General features: G+C 39.1%; 1 pseudogene; it reads right to left on the bottom strand.

Annotated features, from left to right (window-relative positions):
• Window positions 1–7,969: 7,969 nt before the first annotated feature.
• On the bottom strand, window positions 7,970–8,397 carry LOC136378893 (large ribosomal subunit protein uL24 pseudogene; annotated as a pseudogene).
• Window positions 8,398–11,759: the final 3,362 nt, after the last annotated feature.

Raw genomic sequence — 11,759 nt, 5'->3', positions numbered from 1 at the left:
TTTTCTTCCAATATTTTGTATTTCTGTTGTGTCAGTTGTTATTTCTCCACTCTCGTTTCTAATTTTATTTATTTGAGTCCTCTCTCTTTTTTTCTTGGTGAGACTGGTTAAATTAGGTTCATCAATCTTGTTTACCTTTTCAAAGAACCAGCTCCTGGTTTCATTGATCCTCTGTATTGTTTCTTTAGCCTCTATGTCATTTATTTCTGCTCTGATCTTATTATTTCCTTCCTTCTACTAGCTCTGGGCTTTACTTGCTGTTCTTTTTCTAGTTCTTTTAGATGTAGGGTCAAGTTGTTTATTTGATCTTTTTCTAGTTTCTTGAGGTATGCCTGTAATGCTATGAACTTCCCTCTCAGGACTGCTTTTGCTGTGTCCCATAAATTTTGAGTTGATGTATGCTCATTATCATTTGTTTCTAGGAATTTTTAAATTTCTTCTTTTACCTCATTGTTTACTCATTCGTTATTTAATAACATGCTATTTAGTTTCCAAGCATTTGAGTATTTTTCAGTTTTTCTGTTGTGGTTGATTTCTAGTTTCATGCCATTGTGATCAGAGAAAGTACTCAATATGATTTCAATCTTCTTAAATTTGTTGAGACCACTTTTGTGCCCTAGCACGTGGTCTATTCTAGAGAATTTACCATGAGCACTTGAAAAGAATGTATATTCTGCTGTTTTAGGGTGAAAGGTTCTGAAGATATCTATTAAATCGAGTTGATCTAGTATGTCCTTTAAGTCTGCTGTTTCTTTGTTAATTTTCTTTCTTGAGGATCTATCTAGTGATGTTAGTGGGGTATTAAAATCCCCTACTATTATAGTATTGCTGTTGATCTCGCCCTTTAAATGCATCAAAGTCTACTTTATATATTTAGGTGCTTCTATATTAGGTGCGTAGATATTTATAATGGTTATATCTTCCTGTTGGATTGCTCCCTTTATCATTAGGTAGTGACCTTCTTTATCTCTAACTATAGTCTTTGTTTTAAAGTCCATTTTGTCTGATGTAAGTATTGTCACCCCAGCTTTTTTTTCATTTCCATTTGCGTGAAATATTTTTCCATCCTTTTATCTTCAGTCTATCTGCATCTTTTGTTTTAAGGTGTGTCTCTTGTAGACAGCATATGTATGGGTCCTGTTCTCTTATCCATGCAGCTACCCTATGTCTTTTGATCAAATCATTTAATCCATTTACATTTAAGGTTATTATTGATATGCAATTGTTTATTAGCATTTTATTCTTTAAAACTGTATTCCTCTTTTGCTATATTCTTTTTCTCCTTTGGTCTGTTTACAACAGACCCCTTAGCATTTCTTGTAGCCCTGGTTTGGTTGTAGTGAATTCCTTAAGGTTTTTTTTTATCTGTAAAGCTTTTTATTTCTCCTTCAATTTTAAATGATAGCCTTGCTGGATAAAGTAGTCTTGGTTGTAGGCTCTTGTTCTGCATTACTTTGAATATTTCTTGCCATTCCCTCTGGCCTCAAGTGTTTCTGTTGAGAAGTCAGAAGTCATCCTTATGGGGGCTCCTTTGTAGGTGATAGTCTTTTTTTCTCTAGCATCTTTTAATATTTTCTCTTTATCACTTAGCTTTGGTATTTTAATTATGATGTGTCTTGGTGTTGATTTCTTTGGGTTTCTCTTTAATGGAGTTCTCTGTGCTTCTTGAACATGTGAGATGTTTTCCTGCCTTAATTGAGGGAAGTTTTCAGCTACGATATGCTTGAACAAAGTCTCTATCCCTTTTTCTTTCTCTTCTTCTTCAGGAACCCCTATGATGTGGATGTTATTTCTCTTCATGTTGTCACAGAGCTCTCTAAGAGTTTCCTCAGACTTTTTAAGTCTCTTTTCTTTTTTCTGCTTTGCTTCTGTGCCTTTACCTATCGCGTCCTCTAACTTGCTGATTCGATTCTCCAGTTCATTTATCCTGCTTTTAATTCCTTCCATTGTGTTCTTTATTTCAGATATTGTATTTGTCATCTGACTGATTCTTTTTTATTATTTCAATGTCCTTTTTAATATTTGCTATCTCTTTATTTAGGTGTTTGTAATGACCATCTATTGTTGTTCTAATATCTTTGAGCATCCTAACAATTGTTATTTTAAACTCTGCATCTGGTAATTTGGTTATATCTGATTCATTCAGGACCTTTACTGGGGATTTCTCTTGATTCATTTGTGTTGTATTTCTCTGCCTTTTCATTTTCTTTGTGTAAAGGAAGGTTTTGACCACTGGAGTCCACTGGGTGTGGCCTCTTTTCCCTAGGTATGGTCTGTCTTCAGGCCTGCCACCCCCTCTGCTGTTGCTGCCTAGGGCATTTGGGCATGGGCGTTGCCGGTGCCTGCCTACTGGGGCTGTTGCTGTGGTTTCCACCTCTCCTTCATGGGAGTGGTTGTGATCACGCATTGGGGTGTACAAGTCTAAGTGGTGTTGGCTTTTTCCCCACCCCCATGGATGGCATTATGCTCGGCCCTGAGGGCAGTGGCAGGACCTTTGCTCAGCTGTGGGTCTCTGCCTGATTCCAGGCTTTCGCACTGCCCTTGCAGGAGGAGCCCACTTGTGGGGTGGCTGCAAGTCTTGGATCCACAGACCAGGTGGGACTGCATGCCTATACTCACTAGCGGGACTCCACCTGTTCTGGGTTTTGGCTCCCCCACCCCCCCCCGCGGGAGGAGCCGGCTGCCAAGTCAGGCCACAAGCCTCGGTTCTGTGGGTGGGGCAAGGCTGTGCTCCTGTGCCCTTGCTCAAGAGCTGGTCTCCACCCCTTCCGGGGTTCTTGCCCTTCTCCCACGGCTGGATTTCAGGCTGCCCGCAGCTGGGCTTGACCGCTTTTGCATGCCCCCTCCTCCCCAGCCGGGCAAGACTGAGCTCACCCCTGAGCCCAGTGGTGGCCAGCCGGCTTCTGCCCTTGCTGACAGAACCACACTTCCGTGTCACGCTGCCACCCACCCTCGGGCGATCCCTCAGCTGTGTGGGTGGGGGCGCTGCTGCTCAGACCCTAACACTCACTACTGAAAGCTCCCTCCTTCTAAGCGACTCTGCTCTGAGTGCCGCTGGAGAGCTTGTTTGGCTGGTGACCTGCTTCCCTTTGCTGGTATTGCTGTTTCCAGGGGAAATATTCACTTCAGATTTGGGGAGTGACTCATCCCAGGGGTTAGGGTGGCTGTCTTCCAAAATGTTTCTCCCTGTGCCTCCTAGATTACACTCTCTTCCCACTGCTCCAGTCCTCTCCTCTCTCTCTGTCCCCCGGAGCCCGGGGTGAGTAGTTGTGAGAGAGGTGTTCTGCGCAGTCCCTTTAAGAAGAATCCTGGGTCTGAGAAATCAGTCTCTTTCTCACAAACAGTATCCTGACTTGTTTCCAGCTAAATACTGTTCATACGCCTCTTCTAGGCTCTGGGGCTGCAGTCTGGGGCTTTGTTCCTGGGATTCAGGAACCTCCCCTCTCTGCTAGACTCACTTCCCGCCACGCAAGTCTCTCCCAGCTGCCGTTTGCTCTGGGGATCTGGGCAGCCCTCTCCGCATTTCCGCTTTTCCTACCAGTCTCGGTGTGGCTTCTTCAGTGTTCCTTGATTGAAGAGTTCTCTTAGTTTAGTCCAAAGTTGGTTTTTCCAGATGATTGTTCTTAAAATTAGTTTGTAATCCACTTTGGTTCTGGGAGGTGGATGTTGGTACGTCCGCCTACTCCAGCGCCATCTTGTCTTCCTTTTTTATTTTTTTTAAAGCCCTGTGTAGTACTGCACTCTGTATATGTTCCAGGACTTTTTAACCATTGTCTTATTGATTGGCATGTGAGTTGTTTCCAGCTTTTTATTTTAACTAATAGGGGCAATAATAATTTATAATGGCATTTTGCATTTGGGCAAGTGTATCTACAGGATGAATTCCTAGATGTCCAATTGTAAGTCCATGATTTATGCAGTTTTGTTAAACTTCGCAAAATTTCCTTCCATCGGAGTTGTATCCATTTAACTCTCCTTACTGTGTGAGATGGTCTATTTTCCTATAAAGAATAAAATGTATTCTCAATCTCTTAGATAACTTCCAATCTGAAAAGTGATATATCAGTATAGTTTTAACATGTATTTATCTTATAAAAAGGGGACTTGATCATCTACTTATGTTTACAAGCCATGTGGACTTTTTCCTGTGACTTGAGTCTATGTATATATATATTTCTTCCTCTATTTCTATTATACAGTTGGTCAATGTACACAGCAAGAGAAGGGTGGACTTTGGACATCTTTCACAATCCAATATGGAGTTACTGTTAACCATGACAGATAGATATGTCAAGTGCTATTATCTCAAGACTGCGACTAGTGCATAATAGGAACATCTCTGGAAAGGGCCCAAATACTCAAAACCACAAGTCTGGGCACTTGGATAAGTATTCCATCTAAATACAGATATGTGTGGGACCTCCACTCCTGTGGGCTGTAAGAACTCAGAGCTCTGATCAGCCAACACTGGAGTTTAGTTTTATAACACACTGGTCATGCTCACAGCCCTGCTGGACTTCCCCTCCACCAGATGCCTGCCATGACTACAGCTACTTAGCTTGAGACCAGTGTGTGCCTCTCCAGCTGCAGACACTGCCAGTGACTGAGACTTCCACCAGATGCTGCCTCTGCTGCTTCTATCTTTCTATTGCATAAGCTCCTCCTCTCTGTGTGTAACCTGTGTGTGATTCTGTTGGCTTATTCAGGAGGTCTTGCCTAATAAACCTGACATTGTGAAAAGACACAAATATGTGGGTGACTCCTTTTAGATATGCTCCTGTGCTCACAACATACATTTATTGGTATCTAGTAGCTCTTCATATGTTAGGGAGATTAATATTTGTCTATGGAATGTGTTTGTTAGTTTGTCATGTAACTTTGACTTTGTTTATAGTTATATGTGTGATTGAATATTTTTTTTTTCTTTTATGAATTGTAGATTGAGTCATAAAGACCTTATCCAGTGCATTAAAAAGGAACTTCATATGTTTTCTTTTATTACTCTTTATATGTTCTCATTATTTTGTATGTACATATTCGATCCATTTGAAATTTATTCTGGTTTTACTGAAATATAATGTGAGGTTCAAATCCAAGATCTTTTTCCTTAGTTATTCATTACAATTTTATATATATTTTTTCTCTTAATTTTGTTTGTTTTTCTTTCACTGATTTGAAATGCTATCTTTCATATATTGAGTTGCAGTATGCATTTGAAATTATTTCTAGACTTTCTAAACTATTGCTCAGTTTGCCTAATAATGAACTAGTATCACACTGTTTAAAAGTTCAGTTTTTTATGTTTTAATATCTAATAGTGCAAATCCTCATTTCCCACTTCTCCGTTAGTTTTTTTTTTTTTTTTTGGTGTGTATGCGTGTGTGTGTGTGCCTATTTTTGGTTAATTATTTTTCCATATAAACTATTAATAAATTTGCTTAGTTTCAAACACCTATTGTCAATATTATCCTTATTGGGTTCATGTTGAAATTATAAATTAACTTGGAAAGAATTGATATCCTTTTTATATGTTATGCCTACCAATTCAGTATATCTTCCCTTTGTGCAAAATTTCTTGTATGTGTTCCAGTGTGCTTTACCATTTCTTATTAAGTTTATTCCTGTGCTTTAATCTTCTTTTCCTATTTAAATAAGTAGTTTCTTCCATTAGATATTCATACTATTTGTTGTTTGTCTTTTGTATATTAATTTTGTGCCCCATTACTTTGCTAAATAGCTTTTAACTTGAGTCTTTTATGTTTTCTAGGTTTATAATTACAATATTTGGCAGGCAGAATCTTAATGGAAGCTGTAGAGGAGAAGAAATTTTGCTTTTCAGTTTAGTGGATGGAAGTTCCTTTTGACAAGTCTCTGGAAGGACATATGTGGGTGTATTATGAACCCTGTGGTACTCTAGATCAGACCAGAAAATTTCCCAGTGTTCAAAGGCCGCAGAATCATTTTAGGAAGACCATACTGAATGAGGATTGTTTTATAACAGATAATTCATTATTATCTTAACCTTAGCCATCATAATTGCCAACACATCTTCCATTTATATATAACTCTATATTTAAAAAAAGCTGATTCAGAAAAGTTTACTGCCTATTTATTATCATCATTATTATTCCCAAAAACATCTCTGAGATGTCCATGTAAGACTCACTAGAGTTTAACTCTAATACAGTTTGGTAAATAAAAGTACAGTTGTGTGAAACTACCCATCCCTCTTGCAATTGGATTTGTGTTTTTGTGCCTAAGTAGCTTAAATGAGTAGCTTTGTGTTGTGATGAGCACAGCAAATCCTCCTTGCTAAAGTTATTAAGCCCATCTCACCTAACAATGATCTCCTTTGTTGATCTTCATCTGTTTAGATTGGCTTTTTATTTGGCTTTCATTGACTCTGCAGCCAAGCCTATTTTCTTTGTTTCGTATGTTAACTCAAATATATAGGTGAACTCAGCCATTTAGTTCAGCCATTTAGTGATGGGCATGTAATTTGTAAAAATAATACATATTGGATTTGATGAGAGAATATAGTTTTTCCTAGCAAACGAAGAAGCAAATGTTTGACTTTTGAGTAACATCTTGCTGTCTTTTAGAGAAATTGTCCAACTGTCTATTGTTAGGAGACACAGAGTTCTAGTTGCTAGATTTCTGCCAACATTTTTTCTATACATAGTGTTCAACCTTAGATTAGATAGAAACAACTTTAAACTTTTAAGTGCTTGCAAGGATAGCAGCACCATTTAGTGCTAGTTTCTGGAGAACTACAGCTGTCATAGTACTAAGCTAGCCATTACAACATGAAATTTGGTGTATTAAAGAATATTTTCATTTGAGGTACATCACAAGATGTAACATGTTTCTGTTAGAAAAAATATAACTATACATATTGGGCAGTATGTCAGTGAATATGAAAGATTTATAATACAAAATTGAAAGATTATGAATATGTAAATTTATATCTATTGTAACTGAAATCCTGGTTTGGGCTAGTAAATTTAACTTTATTGCCTTGTTACTGGTATGGTTAAATAATATTTTATCTCTTTTCTGCAAAAGTCTTTTTTAAAAAGTCAAGATATAAAATGTTCTTAAAATCTTAAAGAAGTTTTATATACATTTTGTTTTCTCTGAGACATTACTACTGAAATAAAACCAATGAAACCTCAGATCAAATAACATAAAGAATCAAAATCTTAAGACATTTAGTCTGTGTGTAGTGAGAGACACTGGCAATTGGAATACTCTCATCAATAGAAGGCTTCTGTTGGCTTCAAATGTGAATTACTTACATAAATGTCCCTTTAGAATCTCTTTATGGGATAGAGACCTTATGTAATATTAGAAAAAGCATTGTCTTGTTTAATAAGCTTTCTGACTTGCTAACATACTTGAAGAATCAATATTCAAAAGTTATTCATGTAACTTCTTTTATTGATGTGGTTTTGAAAACTTTCCTGTACCTACTTGCAAATACTTCCCAAGAACATTTCCTTGTGTCTAGAGTGCACTGTAACTTTTACTTTCTTTCTCTGTTTCTCTCTCTCTCTCTCTCTCTCTCTCTCTCTCTTTCATTTTCTGGATTATTTTAAAAACACAGTGCTTTGCAAACACAGTGCATATTTCAAAGAAAGAAGGTTTGGAGAAGAATGAAGAACAGTGGCAGAGCCCAGTTCAGATTTCTTCACATGGCCAGCAGAAGGGTCAAGGAAAGCCTTCTTCACTACTTAATTGACCAAGGTAAGAAAACTCATCAACAAGAACAGGGCCCTAATTTTATTCCTGGAAGTTTTTAATAATCTCAGTCTTTTGGTGCGAATTCATATCAGGTTAACAAACAAGAACTTGAAACAATTTCTCATCTAATGTACAGTAGGAGTATGGGGCAGCTGGTGGACTACAAAGATAAGACTGAAGAGATTTTTTTTTATGTTAACAATTTTTAATGATGTTGTATATAAGATTATAACCTCTCAATTGTGTTTTTCTTATATTTTCCCCTTTCCATCCCTCCTTGGCATGATTTGGCTTTACATTCAAGGATTTTTTGCCATTTTGTACAGCTTTAACCTAGTGACAATCATCTTACTGGGCTGAATGCCCACAGGGGTTGTGGTGTCACTGGCTTCCCTTGCTGCACATGTTCAATATAGATGACACATTTTTTCCCTCAAAACTTGGATTACTTTACCAATTTTCTGATCTTTGTAGTGTCCTCATACAACCTGAACTTTATCATCTTTTTGGGTGGCTGTGGATCAAATATTAGAGTTCTGTCTTAACTCTTGGGAAAGGGGAAAATATAATCTTCTCGTGAATGTGGGAAGGTGCATTAAAATGTCTTTTATGGATCTTGCTCTGCTCAAAAGTCACAAAGGGATTGGATTTCATTTCGGCAGCTTTTGCTAATTGGTGGCCACAAAAGGGAAGAGAAGATGGGGTTTTCAGAGCAGTTCCCTTAACTCATAATCTCTTGGTCAGCTTGAGTGTGTGCTTCTGTCTTTCTGCTCTGTGCTCAGCCTTTTGCCTGTTCTAATTAGTATTTTTTCTTCTAAAAGCTAGGATTTATTGCTAAGTAAAATAAGCCAGTCAGAGGAAGACAAAAACCATGTAATTTCACTTGTATGTGTAATTTAATGAACAAAATAAACAAACAAAATAGAAAGAGACTCATAGATACTGAAAATAGACTGACAGTGGTTAGATGAGAGGGGAATTGGGGGACTGGGTAAAAAAAGTGAAGAGATTAAGCCAAAAAAATTAAAAAAGAAAACATACTCATAGACACAGACAACAGTATGGTGACTACCAAACGCAAAGGGGGGGTGGAGATAGAAGAGGGTGAAGGGGAATAAATGGTGAGAGAAGGAGACTTGACTTTGGGTGGTGAACAGACAATACAATATACAGAGGATGTGTTATAGAATTGTACACTTGAAACTTATGTAATTTTATTAACCTGATCTCCTACCAGACGACAGTAGCTGTGGCCTTCTATGGAGGAGCGCAGGCACTGCAAACTCACAGTGTGGCATGGAGGAAGCGGGGGAATGTATATCCAAACTTACCGTCCTTCCAGGGTCCAGTGTCCTGTGGTAGCCTCTCATTTGGTGGTGCTAAGAAACCAGAGAGCGGCCCTGTCCGGTTGGCTCAGCGGTAGAGCGTCGGCCTGGCGTGCGAGGGACCTGGGTTCAATTCCCGGCCAGGGCACATAGGAGAAGCGCCCATCTGCTTCTCCACGCCCCCCCTCCTTCCTCTGTCTCTCTCTTCCCCTCCCGCAGCCAAGGCTCCATTGAAGCAAAGATGGCCCGGGCGCTGGGGATGGCTCCTTGGCCTCTGCCCCAGGCGCTAGAGTGGCTCTGGTCGCGACGCCTCAGAGGGGCAGAGCATCACCCCCTGGTGGGCAGAGCGTCGCCCCCTGGTGGGTGTGCCAGGTGGATCCCGGTCGGGCGCATGCGGGAGTCTGTCTGACTGTCTCTCCCCGTTTCCAGCTTCAGAAAAATACAAAAAAAAAAAAAGAAACCAGAGAGCAAGCAAGCTTAGTGATGTGATCCATATAAGTCAGTCTCCTGAGACACAGATCTAGTGTGGAAGAATGAAGAGTAGATCTGAGGGACACTCTGAGACCACCCGGTACACTTACCTCCATAAAAAAGTTTATAATAAGGTTCAGCAAGAAGTCAAAATTGTGAGAAATTCAACACCAATAAGAACTTTGAACAAATCATAAATTGAATAGTATACTCTCAATCCTCCAATGTTCTTTTTAAAAAAATTGTTCACATTTTTTCCCTCCTTTTTTAAAAATCTGCATTATGGTTTTATTTGTTTTGCTTTGACAAAGTTCAGCCCAAAGTTGTTGTTCAACATTTATAAAGACCTCGATGTGCCTTTTCCCATTTGAGAAGAATATGCTTTTAAACAGGGAACTAGGTTTAAGCTCCATGAAGTCTTGCTTGGTTGTGGCACTGTGCATTATAGTTTGTAAGACTTCGGTAGTGATACCCTAGCTTAGCTTTTCTTTCTATTATTTGTAAATGGATAACTTGTCACGGATATAAGGAGTTAAAATCCTTATTCTAGCAAAATAGTCACTCACCAAATTGTAATTTTTTCCTTCCACACACTGTTTCCTGTTGACCTCATTATTTGCAATCATTCTCCTTTAAAACTTTCTCACTATAGACATCTAGTGAGCGTTTTTAGGCCAACTATCTAAGTAGAGTTAGTAAGATGAGGTAGATTCTAAAGAAAAAAATAATAAAAATAACAATATTAAAGATGTGTAAAGTTATCTTGAAAATTAGAACAAACATCATAGTTTATTAAGAATATGCAAATCATTTGTGACTATCCACTACTTTCCTCCAAGTGCATGTAGATTTTGTCAAAGATGCTAACTTTCCATAATATTGATTTTCTCCTCTTTCTTTAATAATAGAACTTTCAACATTTTCTGAGCACATGGCTTCCCAGATAAAGACTACATTTCCCAGCTATGTTTGGCCATATATTTTAGGATTTGGCCAGTGGTATGTGAGCAGAATGCAACCACACCAGTGAGAGCGACAAAAGCCATCTTATGCCAGGGGATAAAAGCCATAGCTTGAGAATGAATGATAGCACAACAGAATAGAAAGTGCCTAGATCTGCAAGACCATGAAGCTGCAAAGTGTCTCCTGGACTAGTTGTGCTTCAGTTCTTACATGAGAAAGATATCAGTGTCTGTTTGTTTGAACTATTTTTTGGCCTTTGTGACAGCAGCCAGAATGGTATCCCAATTTACTTATGGCTCTTCTAATACAGGCCAGTGTGCTTAAAGTCCAATAGTAGTTGTACCTTACAATCTGTTGGTACAGAATAAACATAATTGAAAATGAAATATTATAAATGCAGGGAGATTTTATATGAATTTTGTTTGATTAATCACAACTATATACATACTTACCTAGGTGAGATATATTGCTTAATTAGCCTATTGATAATGCTTGGACAGGCATGTGGAGTTAAGGACTCTTTGCCTGACCCCTCCCTCAACCTACTTTTTTTTTTTTTTTTTGTATTTTTCTGAAGCTGGAAACGGGGAGGCAGTCAGACTCCTGCATGTGCCCGACTGGGATCCACCTGGCATGCCCACCAAGGGGCGATGCTCTTCCCATCTGGGGCATTGTTCTGTTGCGACCAGAGCCATATTAGCACCTGAGGCAGAGGCCATAGAGCCATCCTCAGCGGCCGGGCCAACTTTGCTCCAATGGAGCCTTGGCTGCGGGAGGGGAAGAGAGAGATAGGGAGGAAGGAGAGAGGGTGGGGTGGAGAAACAGATGGGCGCTTCTCCTGTGTGCCTTGGCTGGGAATCGAACCTGGGACTTCTGCATGCCAGGCCGACGCTCTACCACTGAGCCAACTGGCCAGGGCCCCTCGACCTACTTTTTAAAGTCAATGCATTTAGACCATAGAATTAAAAATGAGATTAGTCAGTATGGGATCTAGCTCAGAAGATGCAAGTAAAATCTGAAATGATAGTTCAACTATAAAGCTATTGACTATAGCCAGGTAAATGAGGAGAGCAAAGAGCCAGAGGGGCCGGCATCTATAGTGGACTTTGTGGGAACTGCCTTAACATCATTTAGGCACTTTCCCATTGCATAGCATTTATCCCACTTGGGAGAGGCTATATTACTGGGTTGAATAGTGTCTTCCCAAATTTATGTCCACCCAGAAATTGTGAATGTGACCTTATTTTGAAATAAGGA

Source organism: Saccopteryx leptura, chromosome 7 (genome assembly GCF_036850995.1).
Source record: "Saccopteryx leptura isolate mSacLep1 chromosome 7, mSacLep1_pri_phased_curated, whole genome shotgun sequence".
Taxonomy (NCBI): domain Eukaryota; kingdom Metazoa; phylum Chordata; class Mammalia; order Chiroptera; family Emballonuridae; genus Saccopteryx; species Saccopteryx leptura.
Note: the sequence above shows the minus strand (reverse complement) of the source record. Positions and strands in the feature narration are given on the sequence as shown.